Below are 15,000 nucleotides of genomic sequence, written 5' to 3'. Positions count from 1 at the left end.
TATACGGCTGTGTAGCGGGGATCAAAACGAGTAATTTCATGTATAAAGTTTAAATAATCTCCCAATAGTTTGCCGGGAAACATCGATAATTCCGATCTAGAAAGAGACAGAGACAGTCGATCCGCGTTATGTTAAATATCTCAAGGTTACCGATTCCACAAAATTATAAAAAGTATACGGCTGTGTAGCGGGGACCAAAACGAGTAATTTCATGTATAAAGTTTAATTAATCTCCCAATAGTTTGCCGGGAAACATCGATTATTCCGATCTAGAAAGAGACAGAGACAGTCGATCCGCGTTATGTTAAATATCTCCAGGTTACCGATTCCACAAAATTATAAAAAGTATACGGCTGTGTAGCGGGGATCAAAACGAGTAATTTCATGTATAAAGTTTAAATAATCTCCCAATAGTTTGCCGGGAAACATCGATAATTCCGATCTAGAAAGAGACAGAGACAGTCGATCCGCGTTATGTTAAATATCTCAAGGTTACCGATTCCACAAAATTATAAAAAGTATACGGCTGTGTAGCGGGGATCAAAACGAGTAATTTCATGTATAAAGTTTAAATAATCTCCCAATAGTTTGCCGGGAAACATCGATAATTCCGATCTAGAAAGAGACAGAGACAGTCGATCCGCGTTATGTTAAATATCTCAAGGTTACCGATTCCACAAAATTATAAAAAGTATACGGCTGTGTAGCGGGGATCAAAACGAGTAATTTCGTGTATAAAGTTTAATTAATCTCCGAATAGTTTTCCGGGAAACATCGATAATTCCGATCTAGAAAGAGACAGAGACAGTCGATCCGCGTTATGTTAAATATTTCAAGGTTCCCGATTCCACAAAATTATAAAAAGTATACGGCTGTGTAGCGGGGACCAAAACGAGTAATTTCATGTATAAAGTTTAAATAATCTCCCAATAGTTTGCCGGGAAACATCGATAATTCCGATCTAGAAAGAGACAGAGACAGTCGATCCGCGTTATGTTAAATATCTCAAGGTTACCGATTCCACAAAATTATAAAAAGTATACGGCTGTGTAGCGGGGACCAAAACGAGTAATTTCATGTATAAAGTTTAATTAATCTCCCAATAGTTTGCCGGGAAACATCGATTATTCCGATCTAGAAAGAGACAGAGACAGTCGATCCGCGTTATGTTAAATATCTCCAGGTTACCGATTCCACAAAATTATAAAAAGTATACGGCTGTGTAGCGGGGATCAAAACGAGTAATTTCGTGTATAAAGTTTAAATAATCTCCCAATAGTTTGCCGGGAAACATCGATAATTCCGATCTAGAAAGAGACAGAGACAGTCGATCCGCGTTATGTTAAATATCTCAAGGTTACCGATTCCACAAAATTATAAAAAGTATACGGCTGTGTAGCGGGGATCAAAACGAGTAATTTCGTGTATAAAGTTTAATTAATCTCCGAATAGTTTTCCGGGAAACATCGATTATTCCGATCTAGAAAGAGACAGAGACAGTCGATCCGCGTTATGTTAAATATTTCAAGGTTCCCGATTCCACAAAATTATAAAAAGTATACGGCTGTGTAGCGGGGATCAAAACGAGTAATTTCGTGTATAAAGTTTAATTAATATCCCATTACTTTGCCGGGAAACATCAATACTTCGATCGCGCGAGAGAGACAGAGAAACGAACAGTCTTTTTTTCGATTTACGGCTAAAATAAATTTTTCTCATTTTATTCAATAACATATTCTTGCTTAGATAACTTTTTTACATAGGGATTAAGCATTTAGAACGATACATTGTTTAAAATAATGGCACTTTACTCTTGACATTTTACGGTTTTTTCAATTTTCTGAAAAATCCTACCATTAGATTTTTTTAAAAATACGATATTCTTGCTTAACTAACGTTTCTACATAGGGATTAAGCATTTAGAACGAAATCTAATGTAGGAAAATGGTACTTTACTCTTGATCGGTACGTTGGGACTTAGAAAATATTCGGCCGTACGCGGCGCGTCTCGGCGCTTCGAACAGCTCCGGTGTCCCCATTATTTTCGATTTACGGCTAAAATAAATTTTTCTAATTTTTTTCAATAACATATTCTTGCTTAAATAACTTTTTTACATAGGGATTAAGCATTTAGAACGATACATTGTTTAAAATAATGGCACTTTACTCTTGACATTTTACGGTTTTTTCAATTTTCTGAAAAATCCTATCATTAGATTTTTTTAAAAATACGATATTCTTGCTTAACTAACGTTTCTACATAGGGATTAAGCATTTAGAACGAAATCTAATGTCAGAAAATGGCACTTTACTCTTGACATTTTTCGGTTTTTTCAATTTTCTGGAAAATCCTATCATTAGATTTTTTTAAAAATACGATATTCTTGCTTAACTAACGTTTTTACAAAGGGATTAAGCATTTAGAACGAAATCTAATGTAGGAAAATGGTACTTTACTCTTGATCGGTACGTTGGGACTTTGAAAATATTCGGGCGTTCCAATCGCTCGTCTGTTGCATCATAGCGCGTCTCGGCGCAATCGACCGATTCGCTCGACCCATTATTTTCGATTTACGGCTAAAATAAATTTTTCTCATTTTATTCAATAACATATTCTTGCTTAGATAACTTTTTTACATAGGGATTAAGCATTTAGAACGATATAATGTTTAAAATAAGGGCACTTTACTCTTGACATTTTACGGTTTTTTCAATTTTCTGAAAAATCCTACCATTAGATTTTTTTAAAAATACGATATTCTTGCTTAACTAACGTTTCTACATAGGGATTAAGCATTTAGAACGAAATCTAATGTCAGAAAATGGCACTTTACTCTTGACATTTTTCGGTTTTTTCAATTTTCTGGAAAATCCTATCATTAGATTTTTTTTAAAATACGATATTCTTGCTTAACTAACGTTTTTACATAGGGATTAAGCATTTAGAACGAAATCTAATGTAGGAAAATGGTACTTTACTCTTGATCGGTACGTTGGGACTTTGAAAATATTCGGGCGTTCCAATCGCTCGTCTGTTGCATCATAGCGCGTCTCGGCGCAATCGACCGATTCGCTCGACCCATTATTTTCGATTTACGGCTAAAATAAATTTTTCTCATTTTATTCAATAACATATTCTTGCTTAGATAACTTTTTTACATAGGGATTAAGCATTTAGAACGATATAATGTTTAAAATAAGGGCACTTTACTCTTGACATTTTACGGTTTTTTCAATTTTCTGAAAAATCCTACCATTAGATTTTTTTAAAAATACGATATTCTTGCTTAACTAACGTTTCTACATAGGGATTAAGGATTTAGAACGACATCTAATGTCAGAAAATGGCACTTTACTCTTGACATTTTTCGGTTTTTTCAATTTTCTGGAAAATCCTATCATTAGATTTTTTTAAAAATACGATATTCTTGCTTAACTAACGTTTTTACATAGGGATTAAGCATTTAGAACGAAATCTAATGTAGGAAAATGGTACTTTACTCTTGACCGGTACGTTGGGACTTTGAAAATATTCGGGCGTTCCAATCGCTCGTCTGTTGCATCATAGCGCGTCTCGGCGCAATCGACCGATTCGCTCGACCCATTATTTTCGATTTACGGCTAAAATAAATTTTTCTCATTTTATTCAATAACATATTCTTGCTTAGATAACTTTTTTACATAGGGATTAAGCATTTAGAACGATATAATGTTTAAAATAAGGGCACTTTACTCTTGACATTTTACGGTTTTTTCAATTTTCTGAAAAATCCTACCATTAGATTTTTTTAAAAATACGATATTCTTGCTTAACTAACGTTTCTACATAGGGATTAAGCATTTAGAACGAAATCTAATGTCAGAAAATGGCACTTTACTCTTGACATTTTTCGGTTTTTTCAATTTTCTGGAAAATCCTATCATTAGATTTTTTTTAAAATACGATATTCTTGCTTAACTAACGTTTTTACATAGGGATTAAGCATTTAGAACGAAATCTAATGTAGGAAAATGGTACTTTACTCTTGATCGGTACGTTGGGACTTTGAAAATATTCGGGCGTTCCAATCGCTCGTCTGTTGCATCATAGCGCGTCTCGGCGCAATCGACCGATTCGCTCGACCCATTATTTTCGATTTACGGCTAAAATAAATTTTTCTCATTTTATTCAATAACATATTCTTGCTTAGATAACTTTTTTACATAGGGATTAAGCATTTAGAACGATATAATGTTTAAAATAAGGGCACTTTACTCTTGACATTTTACGGTTTTTTCAATTTTCTGAAAAATCCTACCATTAGATTTTTTTAAAAATACGATATTCTTGCTTAACTAACGTTTCTACATAGGGATTAAGGATTTAGAACGAAATCTAATGTCAGAAAATGGCACTTTACTCTTGACATTTTTCGGTTTTTTCAATTTTCTGGAAAATCCTATCATTAGATTTTTTTAAAAATACGATATTCTTGCTTAACTAACGTTTTTACATAGGGATTAAGCATTTAGAACGAAATCTAATGTAGGAAAATGGTACTTTACTCTTGACCGGTACGTTGGGACTTTGAAAATATTCGGGCGTTCCAATCGCTCGTCTGTTGCATCATAGCGCGTCTCGGCGCAATCGACCGATTCGCTCGACCCATTATTTTCGATTTACGGCTAAAATAAATTTTTCTCATTTTATTCAATAACATATTCTTGCTTAGATAACTTTTTTACATAGGGATTAAGCATTTAGAACGATATAATGTTTAAAATAAGGGCACTTTACTCTTGACATTTTACGGTTTTTTCAATTTTCTGAAAAATCCTACCATTAGATTTTTTTAAAAATACGATATTCTTGCTTAACTAACGTTTCTACATAGGGATTAAGCATTTAGAACGAAATCTAATGTCAGAAAATGGCACTTTACTCTTGACATTTTTCGGTTTTTTCAATTTTCTGGAAAATCCTATCATTAGATTTTTTTAAAAATACGATATTCTTGCTTAACTAACGTTTTTACAAAGGGATTAAGCATTTAGAACGAAATCTAATGTAGGAAAATGGTACTTTACTCTTGATCGGTACGTTGGGACTTTGAAAATATTCGGGCGTTCCAATCGCTCGTCTGTTGCATCATAGCGCGTCTCGGCGCAATCGACCGATTCGCTCGACCCATTATTTTCGATTTACGGCTAAAATAAATTTTTCTCATTTTATTCAATAACATATTCTTGCTTAGATAACTTTTTTACATAGGGATTAAGCATTTAGAACGATATAATGTTTAAAATAAGGGCACTTTACTCTTGACATTTTACGGTTTTTTCAATTATCTGAAAAATCCTATCATTAGATTTTTTTAAAAATACGATATTCTTGCTTAACTAACGTTTCTACATAGGGATTAAGCATTTAGAACGAAATCTAATGTCAGAAAATGGCACTTTACTCTTGACATTTTTCGGTTTTTTCAATTTTCTGGAAAATCCTATCATTAGATTTTTTTTAAAATACGATATTCTTGCTTAACTAACGTTTTTACATAGGGATTAAGCATTTAGAACGAAATCTAATGTAGGAAAATGGTACTTTACTCTTGACCGGTACGTTGGGACTTTGAAAATATTCGGGCGTTCCAATCGCTCGTCTGTTGCATCATAGCGCGTCTCGGCGCAATCGACCGATTCGCTCGACCCATTATTTTCGATTTACGGCTAAAATAAATTTTTCTCATTTTATTCAATAACATATTCTTGCTTAGATAACTTTTTTACATAGGGATTAAGCATTTAGAACGATATAATGTTTAAAATAAGGGCACTTTACTCTTGACATTTTACGGTTTTTTCAATTTTCTGAAAAATCCTATCATTAGATTTTTTTAAAAATACGATAATCTTGCTTAACTAACGTTTCTACATAGGGATTAAGCATTTAGAACGAAATCTAATGTCAGAAAATGGCACTTTACTCTTGACATTTTTCGGTTTTTTCAATTTTCTGGAAAATCCTATCATTAGATTTTTTTAAAAATACGATATTCTTGCTTAACTAACGTTTTTACATAGGGATTAAGCATTTAGAACGAAATCTAATGTAGGAAAATGGTACTTTACTCTTGATCGGTACGTTGGGACTTTGAAAATATTCGGGCGTTCCAATCGCTCGTCTGTTGCATCATAGCGCGTCTCGGCGCAATCGACCGATTCGCTCGACCCATTATTTTCGATTTACGGCTAAAATAAATTTTTCTCATTTTATTCAATAACATATTCTTGCTTAGATAACTTTTTTACATAGGGATTAAGCATTTAGAACGATATAATGTTTAAAATAAGGGCACTTTACTCTTGACATTTTACGGTTTTTTCAATTTTCTGAAAAATCCTACCATTAGATTTTTTTAAAAATACGATATTCTTGCTTAACTAACGTTTCTACATAGGGATTAAGCATTTAGAACGAAATCTAATGTCAGAAAATGGCACTTTACTCTTGACATTTTTCGGTTTTTTCAATTTTCTGGAAAATCCTATCATTAGATTTTTTTAAAAATACGATATTCTTGCTTAACTAACGTTTTTACATAGGGATTAAGCATTTAGAACGAAATCTAATGTAGGAAAATGGTACTTTACTCTTGATCGGTACGTTGGGACTTAGAAAATATTCGGCCGTACGCGGCGCGTCTCGGCGCTTCGAACAGCTCCGGTGTCCCCATTATTTTCGATTTACGGCTAAAATAAATTTTTCTAATTTTTTTCAATAACATATTCTTGCTTAAATAACTTTTTTACATAGGGATTAAGCATTTAGAACGATACATTGTTTAAAATAATGGCACTTTACTCTTGACATTTTACGGTTTTTTCAATTTTCTGAAAAATCCTATCATTAGATTTTTTTAAAAATACGATATTCTTGCTTAACTAACGTTTCTACATAGGGATTAAGCATTTAGAACGAAATCTAATGTCAGAAAATGGCACTTTACTCTTGACATTTTTCGGTTTTTTCAATTTTCTGGAAAATCCTATCATTAGATTTTTTTAAAAATACGATATTCTTGCTTAACTAACGTTTTTACATAGGGATTAAGCATTTAGAACGAAATCTAATGTAGGAAAATGGTACTTTACTCTTGATCGGTACGTTGGGACTTAGAAAATATTCGGCCGTACGCGGCGCGTCTCGGCGCTTCGAACAGCTCCGGTGTCCCCATTATTTTCGATTTACGGCTAAAATAAATTTTTCTAATTTTTTTCAATAACATATTCTTGCTTAAATAACTTTTTTACATAGGGATTAAGCATTTAGAACGATACATTGTTTAAAATAATGGCACTTTACTCTTGACATTTTACGGTTTTTTCAATTTTCTGAAAAATCCTACCATTAGATTTTTTTAAAAATACGATATTCTTGCTTAACTAACGTTTCTACATAGGGATTAAGCATTTAGAACGAAATCTAATGTCAGAAAATGGCACTTTACTCTTGACATTTTTCGGTTTTTTCAATTTTCTGGAAAATCCTATCATTAGATTTTTTTTAAAATACGATATTCTTGCTTAACTAACGTTTTTACATAGGGATTAAGCATTTAGAACGAAATCTAATGTAGGAAAATGGTACTTTACTCTTGACCGGTACGTTGGGACTTTGAAAATATTCGGGCGTTCCAATCGCTCGTCTGTTGCATCATAGCGCGTCTCGGCGCAATCGACCGATTCGCTCGACCCATTATTTTCGATTTACGGCTAAAATAAATTTTTCTCATTTTATTCAATAACATATTCTTGCTTAGATAACTTTTTTACATAGGGATTAAGCATTTAGAACGATATAATGTTTAAAATAAGGGCACTTTACTCTTGACATTTTACGGTTTTTTCAATTTTCTGAAAAATCCTATCATTAGATTTTTTTAAAAATACGATAATCTTGCTTAACTAACGTTTCTACATAGGGATTAAGCATTTAGAACGAAATCTAATGTCAGAAAATGGCACTTTACTCTTGACATTTTTCGGTTTTTTCAATTTTCTGGAAAATCCTATCATTAGATTTTTTTTAAAATACGATATTCTTGCTTAACTAACGTTTTTACATAGGGATTAAGCATTTAGAACGAAATCTAATGTAGGAAAATGGTACTTTACTCTTGACCGGTACGTTGGGACTTTGAAAATATTCGGGCGTTCCAATCGCTCGTCTGTTGCATCATAGCGCGTCTCGGCGCAATCGACCGATTCGCTCGACCCATTATTTTCGATTTACGGCTAAAATAAATTTTTCTCATTTTATTCAATAACATATTCTTGCTTAGATAACTTTTTTACATAGGGATTAAGCATTTAGAACGATATAATGTTTAAAATAAGGGCACTTTACTCTTGACATTTTACGGTTTTTTCAATTTTCTGAAAAATCCTACCATTAGATTTTTTTAAAAATACGATATTCTTGCTTAACTAACGTTTCTACATAGGGATTAAGCATTTAGAACGAAATCTAATGTCAGAAAATGGCACTTTACTCTTGACATTTTTCGGTTTTTTCAATTTTCTGGAAAATCCTATCATTAGATTTTTTTAAAAATACGATATTCTTGCTTAACTAACGTTTTTACATAGGGATTAAGCATTTAGAACGAAATCTAATGTAGGAAAATGGTACTTTACTCTTGATCGGTACGTTGGGACTTAGAAAATATTCGGCCGTACGCGGCGCGTCTCGGCGCTTCGAACAGCTCCGGTGTCCCCATTATTTTCGATTTACGGCTAAAATAAATTTTTCTAATTTTTTTCAATAACATATTCTTGCTTAAATAACTTTTTTACATAGGGATTAAGCATTTAGAACGATACATTGTTTAAAATAATGGCACTTTACTCTTGACATTTTACGGTTTTTTCAATTTTCTGAAAAATCCTATCATTAGATTTTTTTAAAAATACGATATTCTTGCTTAACTAACGTTTCTACATAGGGATTAAGCATTTAGAACGAAATCTAATGTCAGAAAATGGCACTTTACTCTTGACATTTTTCGGTTTTTTCAATTTTCTGGAAAATCCTATCATTAGATTTTTTTAAAAATACGATATTCTTGCTTAACTAACGTTTTTACATAGGGATTAAGCATTTAGAACGAAATCTAATGTAGGAAAATGGTACTTTACTCTTGATCGGTACGTTGGGACTTAGAAAATATTCGGCCGTACGCGGCGCGTCTCGGCGCTTCGAACAGCTCCGGTGTCCCCATTATTTTCGATTTACGGCTAAAATAAATTTTTCTAATTTTTTTCGATTACATATTCTTGCTTAAATAACTTTTTTACATAGGGATTAAGCATTTAGAACGACATGTTGTTTAAAATAATGGTACTTTACTCTTGTGATTTTTCGGTTTTTTTTGATTATTTTGAAAAATAAATTTTTGTAATTTTTTTAAATGCGATATTCGTGATCAGTGAACGATTTCACATATGGATTAAGCATTTAGAATCGTGCGGACGCGTTATTAAAAAAGTTTACTCGATGCGATGGGACTTTAAAAAGTTTGTGAAAATTTTCATATTGGGAAAAAATGTGTAATTTTTTGTCTAGTTTACGGTAGTGTAATTTATTTTAATGTTTACTATAAAAATTTTTTTCGTTCGTTCACGCGCTATGTTACAACAGCACGGCCGGGCGGTCTGTTGCCGCAGCGGTTTACACTCATAAGCGCGCGTGCTATTCGGCCGGCGGCGCCGGCGTCCTTGCCGGCCGTTCGGTATCTATAAGAGATACACGGTCCGTGCGAGGCGGACGGAGCAGAGCGGGTTTTGGGCCAATTCTACGATCTCGGTCGAGAAGCTGTCTCAGAGCTCCTTCGGGGCTTCGGTCCTGACTGTTTCGTGCCGTTTACGTTACGGACTTTTCTCCACACAGCGTGGCCACGGGTCGGTGTCTTTGACCGAATGGCCCATATGTGGCAATCCCTACGGGGTTGGTTACCCGTATGCACTTTGTATGTATACTCGTACTCACTGAGCAATCGACTCTTCTGTCCGAGCGATGGAAAAATTTTTTAAAATGCATCTGTAAGATTTGGAAGCAAATCGTACCAATTGAAAACTGTGGCTAAAATGAAATAGCCCAGTGGAGAGAGAAAACTATCAAAAAACTGATTTTTTAAATCAAGAGGTGTCAGAAATCGAAATGCCTAGCGCGAGCGGAAGAACACGCTTTCTCGCCAGTCCAGCATGTGTCCTGTCCGTTCTTCCTCGGCTTGCCGATTTTGCCCAGATCAGAGGTTTCGTGCTTCCGGCGGTCAGAAGATCAGCGTGAGCGTACGCGCTTCCACGACTATGGCATCACCCATGTACTTTTTCCTTTGAATATATTTGAGTACATAAAAAATATTAAAACATATAGAGAGAACTGTGTCTTGGATCTTAAAAATTTGTCAATAGCGATGATATATTATTACTTAACTTGAAGTATTTGTACGTTTTAGCTGGGACGTACATTTATCTTACAAGATGTTAATAGCGAGACTCTTGAAGATAAAATTATCTTGTGATTTTATGAAGGCAAAGATAGAAACGTACGAAGCTGGCGTACGTAGAAAAATGTGATTTTATGATAGAACAAAAATATAATACGTACGTTTTTGGGCGTACGGTAAAATATCTGTATGGTAGAAAAATGAAAGAAATTGAGCGTTAAAGAAGATATGTTACAAGCGCGGAATGTGGCAAAACTTGTACATATTTGAAAGAGAAAAATGGTGTGTCGACCTGACATATATATATGAAACAGGCGACGATGGAAAAGGATTTAAATTTTGTCCATTTTATATATACATATTGTATAGTTCCCTGGTTGATCCTGCCAGTAGTCATATGCTTGTCTCAAAGATTAAGCCATGCATGTCTCAGTACATGCCGTATTAAGGTGAAACCGCGAATGGCTCATTAAATCAGTTATGGTTTCTTAGATCGTACTAAAATTTACTTGGATAACTGTGGTAATTCTAGAGCTAATACATGCAAAACAGAGTTCCGACCAGAGATGGTAGGAACGCTTTTATTAGATCAAAACCAATCGGTGGCGGGTGTTTACACTCGTCCATCGTTTGCTTTGGTGACTCTGAATAACTTTGTGCTGATCGCATGGTCTTATAGCACCGGCGACGCATCTTTCAAATGTCTGCCTTATCAACTGTCGATGGTAGGTTCTGCGCCTACCATGGTTGTAACGGGTAACGGGGAATCAGGGTTCGATTCCGGAGAGGGAGCCTGAGAAACGGCTACCACATCCAAGGAAGGCAGCAGGCGCGCAAATTACCCACTCCCGGCACGGGGAGGTAGTGACGAAAAATAACGATACGGGACTCATCCGAGGCCCCGTAATCGGAATGAGTACACTTTAAATCCTTTAACGAGGATCCATTGGAGGGCAAGTCTGGTGCCAGCAGCCGCGGTAATTCCAGCTCCAATAGCGTATATTAAAGTTGTTGCGGTTAAAAAGCTCGTAGTTGAATCTGTGTGTCACAGTGTCGGTTCATCGCTCGCGGTGTTTAACTGGCATTATGTGGTACGTCCTACCGGTGGGCTTTGCTCTTCACGGGGCGGTCCAACTAATATCCCATCGCGGTGCTCTTCACTGAGTGTCGAGGTGGGCCGGTACGTTTACTTTGAACAAATTAGAGTGCTCAAAGCAGGCTACCTTCGCCTGAATACTGTGTGCATGGAATAATGGAATAGGACCTCGGTTCTATTTTGTTGGTTTTCGGAACCCCGAGGTAATGATTAATAGGGACAGATGGGGGCATTCGTATTGCGACGTTAGAGGTGAAATTCTTGGATCGTCGCAAGACGGACAGAAGCGAAAGCATTTGCCAAAAATGTTTTCATTAATCAAGAACGAAAGTTAGAGGTTCGAAGGCGATCAGATACCGCCCTAGTTCTAACCATAAACGATGCCAGCTAGCGATCCGCCGAAGTTCCTACGATGACTCGGCGGGCAGCTTCCGGGAAACCAAAGCTTTTGGGTTCCGGGGGAAGTATGGTTGCAAAGCTGAAACTTAAAGGAATTGACGGAAGGGCACCACCAGGAGTGGAGCCTGCGGCTTAATTTGACTCAACACGGGAAACCTCACCAGGCCCGGACACCGGAAGGATTGACAGATTGATAGCTCTTTCTTGATTCGGTGGGTGGTGGTGCATGGCCGTTCTTAGTTGGTGGAGCGATTTGTCTGGTTAATTCCGATAACGAACGAGACTCTAGCCTGCTAAATAGACGTAATTATGGTATCTCGAAGGCTCTCGGCTTCTGCCGGTGGGGTTTTTACTACCAACGTACAAACAAATCTTCTTAGAGGGACAGGCGGCTTCTAGCCGCACGAGATTGAGCAATAACAGGTCTGTGATGCCCTTAGATGTTCTGGGCCGCACGCGCGCTACACTGAAGGAATCAGCGTGTGTTCCCTGGCCGAAAGGCCCGGGTAACCCGCTGAACCTCCTTCGTGCTAGGGATTGGGGCTTGCAATTATTCCCCATGAACGAGGAATTCCCAGTAAGCGCGAGTCATAAGCTCGCGTTGATTACGTCCCTGCCCTTTGTACACACCGCCCGTCGCTACTACCGATTGAATGATTTAGTGAGGTCTTCGGACTGGTGCGCGGCAATGTTTCGGCATTGCCGATGATGCCGGGAAGATGACCAAACTTGATTATTTAGAGGAAGTAAAAGTCGTAACAAGGTTTCCGTAGGTGAACCTGCGGAAGGATCATTACAATGTTCCAATATATCTCAAAGAGAGAGGAGAGGAGGAGAGAAAATGAATTCGATTAGTTTGTGGATAAGAATTCATATAAAAAAAAAAGATATTGTTGAGCCCGCCAGATCATTCGTGCGTGATTTACACGGCCAGACGTGTGTACTACACGTATTAGGCCTTTGATCTGCGTTGCGTAGGCCACAACAAATCTTTCAAAGAGAGAGAGATATATGTGTTGTTGGGGTTTGTGATTATGAAGGTGCCCCAACGCACAAAAATATATAAAAATGTACAAAGTTGGGATGTGGTGTGGTGGAGAAGAGTTGGGCCCGACCAGATCATTCGTGCGTGATTTACACGGCAGACGTGTGTACTACACGTATTAGGCCTTTGATCTGCGTTGCGTAGGCCATCTTCCTTCCAAGACACACACGTGTTGGGGTTTGTGTGATTTTATGATAGTGCCTCAACACGGAAAAATAAGCGTACGAGAAGAGTTGGGCCCGACCAGATCATTCGTGCGTGATTTATACACGGCCAGACGCGTATTATATTACACGTATTAGGCCTTTGATCTGCGTTGCGTAGGCCATCTTCTCGATAGAGAGAAAGCCAATGTATTCTTTTTTCTTTCTTTACACACACACACACACAGTTGTAGTAGGACAGGGAGGGATGCGAGCGTGCTAATCACGCTTCCTCAAGTCTTCGCTGTGGTGTAAAAAAAAAAAAGAAAAAAAGGAATCGTTGGGAAAGTCCAAAGGACGAAAATATCGGGCAGTCTGAAGATAACTTAATGCTCGTTTACATTGGTATCAAGAGAGACCGGCTTGTGTAGCTCGTTTCAATGCTGTGTCGTTGTCATTGACACCCTACTCTGTTGCGCGCTAGTGGCAGCATGAGCGTGGGACGTATATATATATGACACCCAGCTAGAGCCGGCCGTGAGTCCGTCCGGTGTAAATAACGACGAAAGGAGAGAGAAACTTTTCGAATCCAGTATCGGGTTGATAATTGTCCAGTTTGAATATCCATATCCCCGTCGTTTTTGGAGGTGATATACTCTCTGTGTTTCTTCGATAGAAGGCTTTTCAATGTTCTATTCGCTCCGACCGTCGAACTTGCAAGAAAACAGTGGTTTTGGATTTGCTCGTACATATATATATGGTTTCGACGGAAATATCTCGTTCTTTAAGGGACAATTATGTCGTTGTACGACGACTCCCGAATCTCCTTCGCGCGCTGGTTGGAGCTCTTCGGGTATCGGCTTGTTCCGAAATATAACACAAAAATGTGGTGGATAGCAAATACACATTATATATATATGAGAGAATAAAAGGGAAAAATTACCCTGAACGGTGGATCACTTGGCTCGTGGGTCGATGAAGAACGCAGCTAATTGCGCGTCAACGTGTGAACTGCAGGACACATGAACATCGACATTTCGAACGCACATTGCGGTCCACGGATACAATTCCTGGACCACGCCTGGCTGAGGGTCGTTTACGTACTTATAAACTGCTTGCGTTGATGGCACTTGTTGCCTATATACGTACGAGCGAATGGTGGGCGCTTCGTCGGCGTTTGTCGCGGTCCTATGAATATTGAGAAATTTTACGTACGTCTAACAGTCTTCGAGAGAGATGGAAATCGTGTTCGAACTAGCGTGAGTGTGGAAGGCGGTGTCGTGTGTCGTATATGTTTTATATACGTCCGCCCGTCTGAAACACCGCTTCGAAGCGGTGACAAAATCTTTTTCGGGACGATTCGTATTCGTAGAACTATCGAGATTTCACTGGTACATTTTCAACGCGCTCCCGACGTCGCCTGAAATGAAACGAGATGGGTTTAACCCACGAAAGCGTACTACACGAGTCTGTCCTATGTGAAGACTGTGTACAGAGATCGAACGAACGCATGAAAGAAATTGAACGAAAGAACACATAACCCGCAAAAATATAGAGTAGAATTGTGACCGTTGCTTCGAATTTGAATTTATATGTATATATATATCATAGCCCCAGGGAGTGGAACCTATGAGTGTGGAAGGATGTCTCTTACCGTTATGTTGCCAGAGGAAAAAAAGTCTCTCTCTTCGTACGACACATTTGTGTACGAATTGTATCGATGGCTATATAGATCCGATGTTGCACATATTCTGAGTAAAGAACACCCCACCCGGGTTACCGTCCTAAAACTCTTCTATTGGTGTGGCTATGATGTGTGTGTGTCAA

General features: G+C 37.3%; 2 non-coding genes across 2 annotated transcripts; both read left to right on the top strand.

Annotated features, from left to right (window-relative positions):
* The first annotated feature begins 10,860 nt into the window (after positions 1-10,860).
* On the top strand, positions 10,861-12,781 carry LOC143263204 (small subunit ribosomal RNA). The gene has a single exon (XR_013036736.1). It is a non-coding gene; the product is annotated as a small subunit ribosomal RNA (ribosomal RNA).
* Positions 12,782-14,113: 1,332 nt separating this feature from the next.
* Positions 14,114-14,268, top strand: LOC143263214 (5.8S ribosomal RNA). Its single transcript, XR_013036743.1, has one exon. It is a non-coding gene; the product is annotated as a 5.8S ribosomal RNA (ribosomal RNA).
* The last annotated feature ends 732 nt before the right edge of the window (positions 14,269-15,000 follow it).

Source organism: Megalopta genalis, unplaced genomic scaffold (genome assembly GCF_051020955.1).
Source record: "Megalopta genalis isolate 19385.01 unplaced genomic scaffold, iyMegGena1_principal scaffold0379, whole genome shotgun sequence".
Taxonomy (NCBI): Eukaryota; Metazoa; Arthropoda; class Insecta; order Hymenoptera; family Halictidae; genus Megalopta; species Megalopta genalis.
The sequence above is the reverse complement of the archived record's forward strand: the minus strand, read 5'-3'. Positions and strand labels throughout refer to the sequence as shown.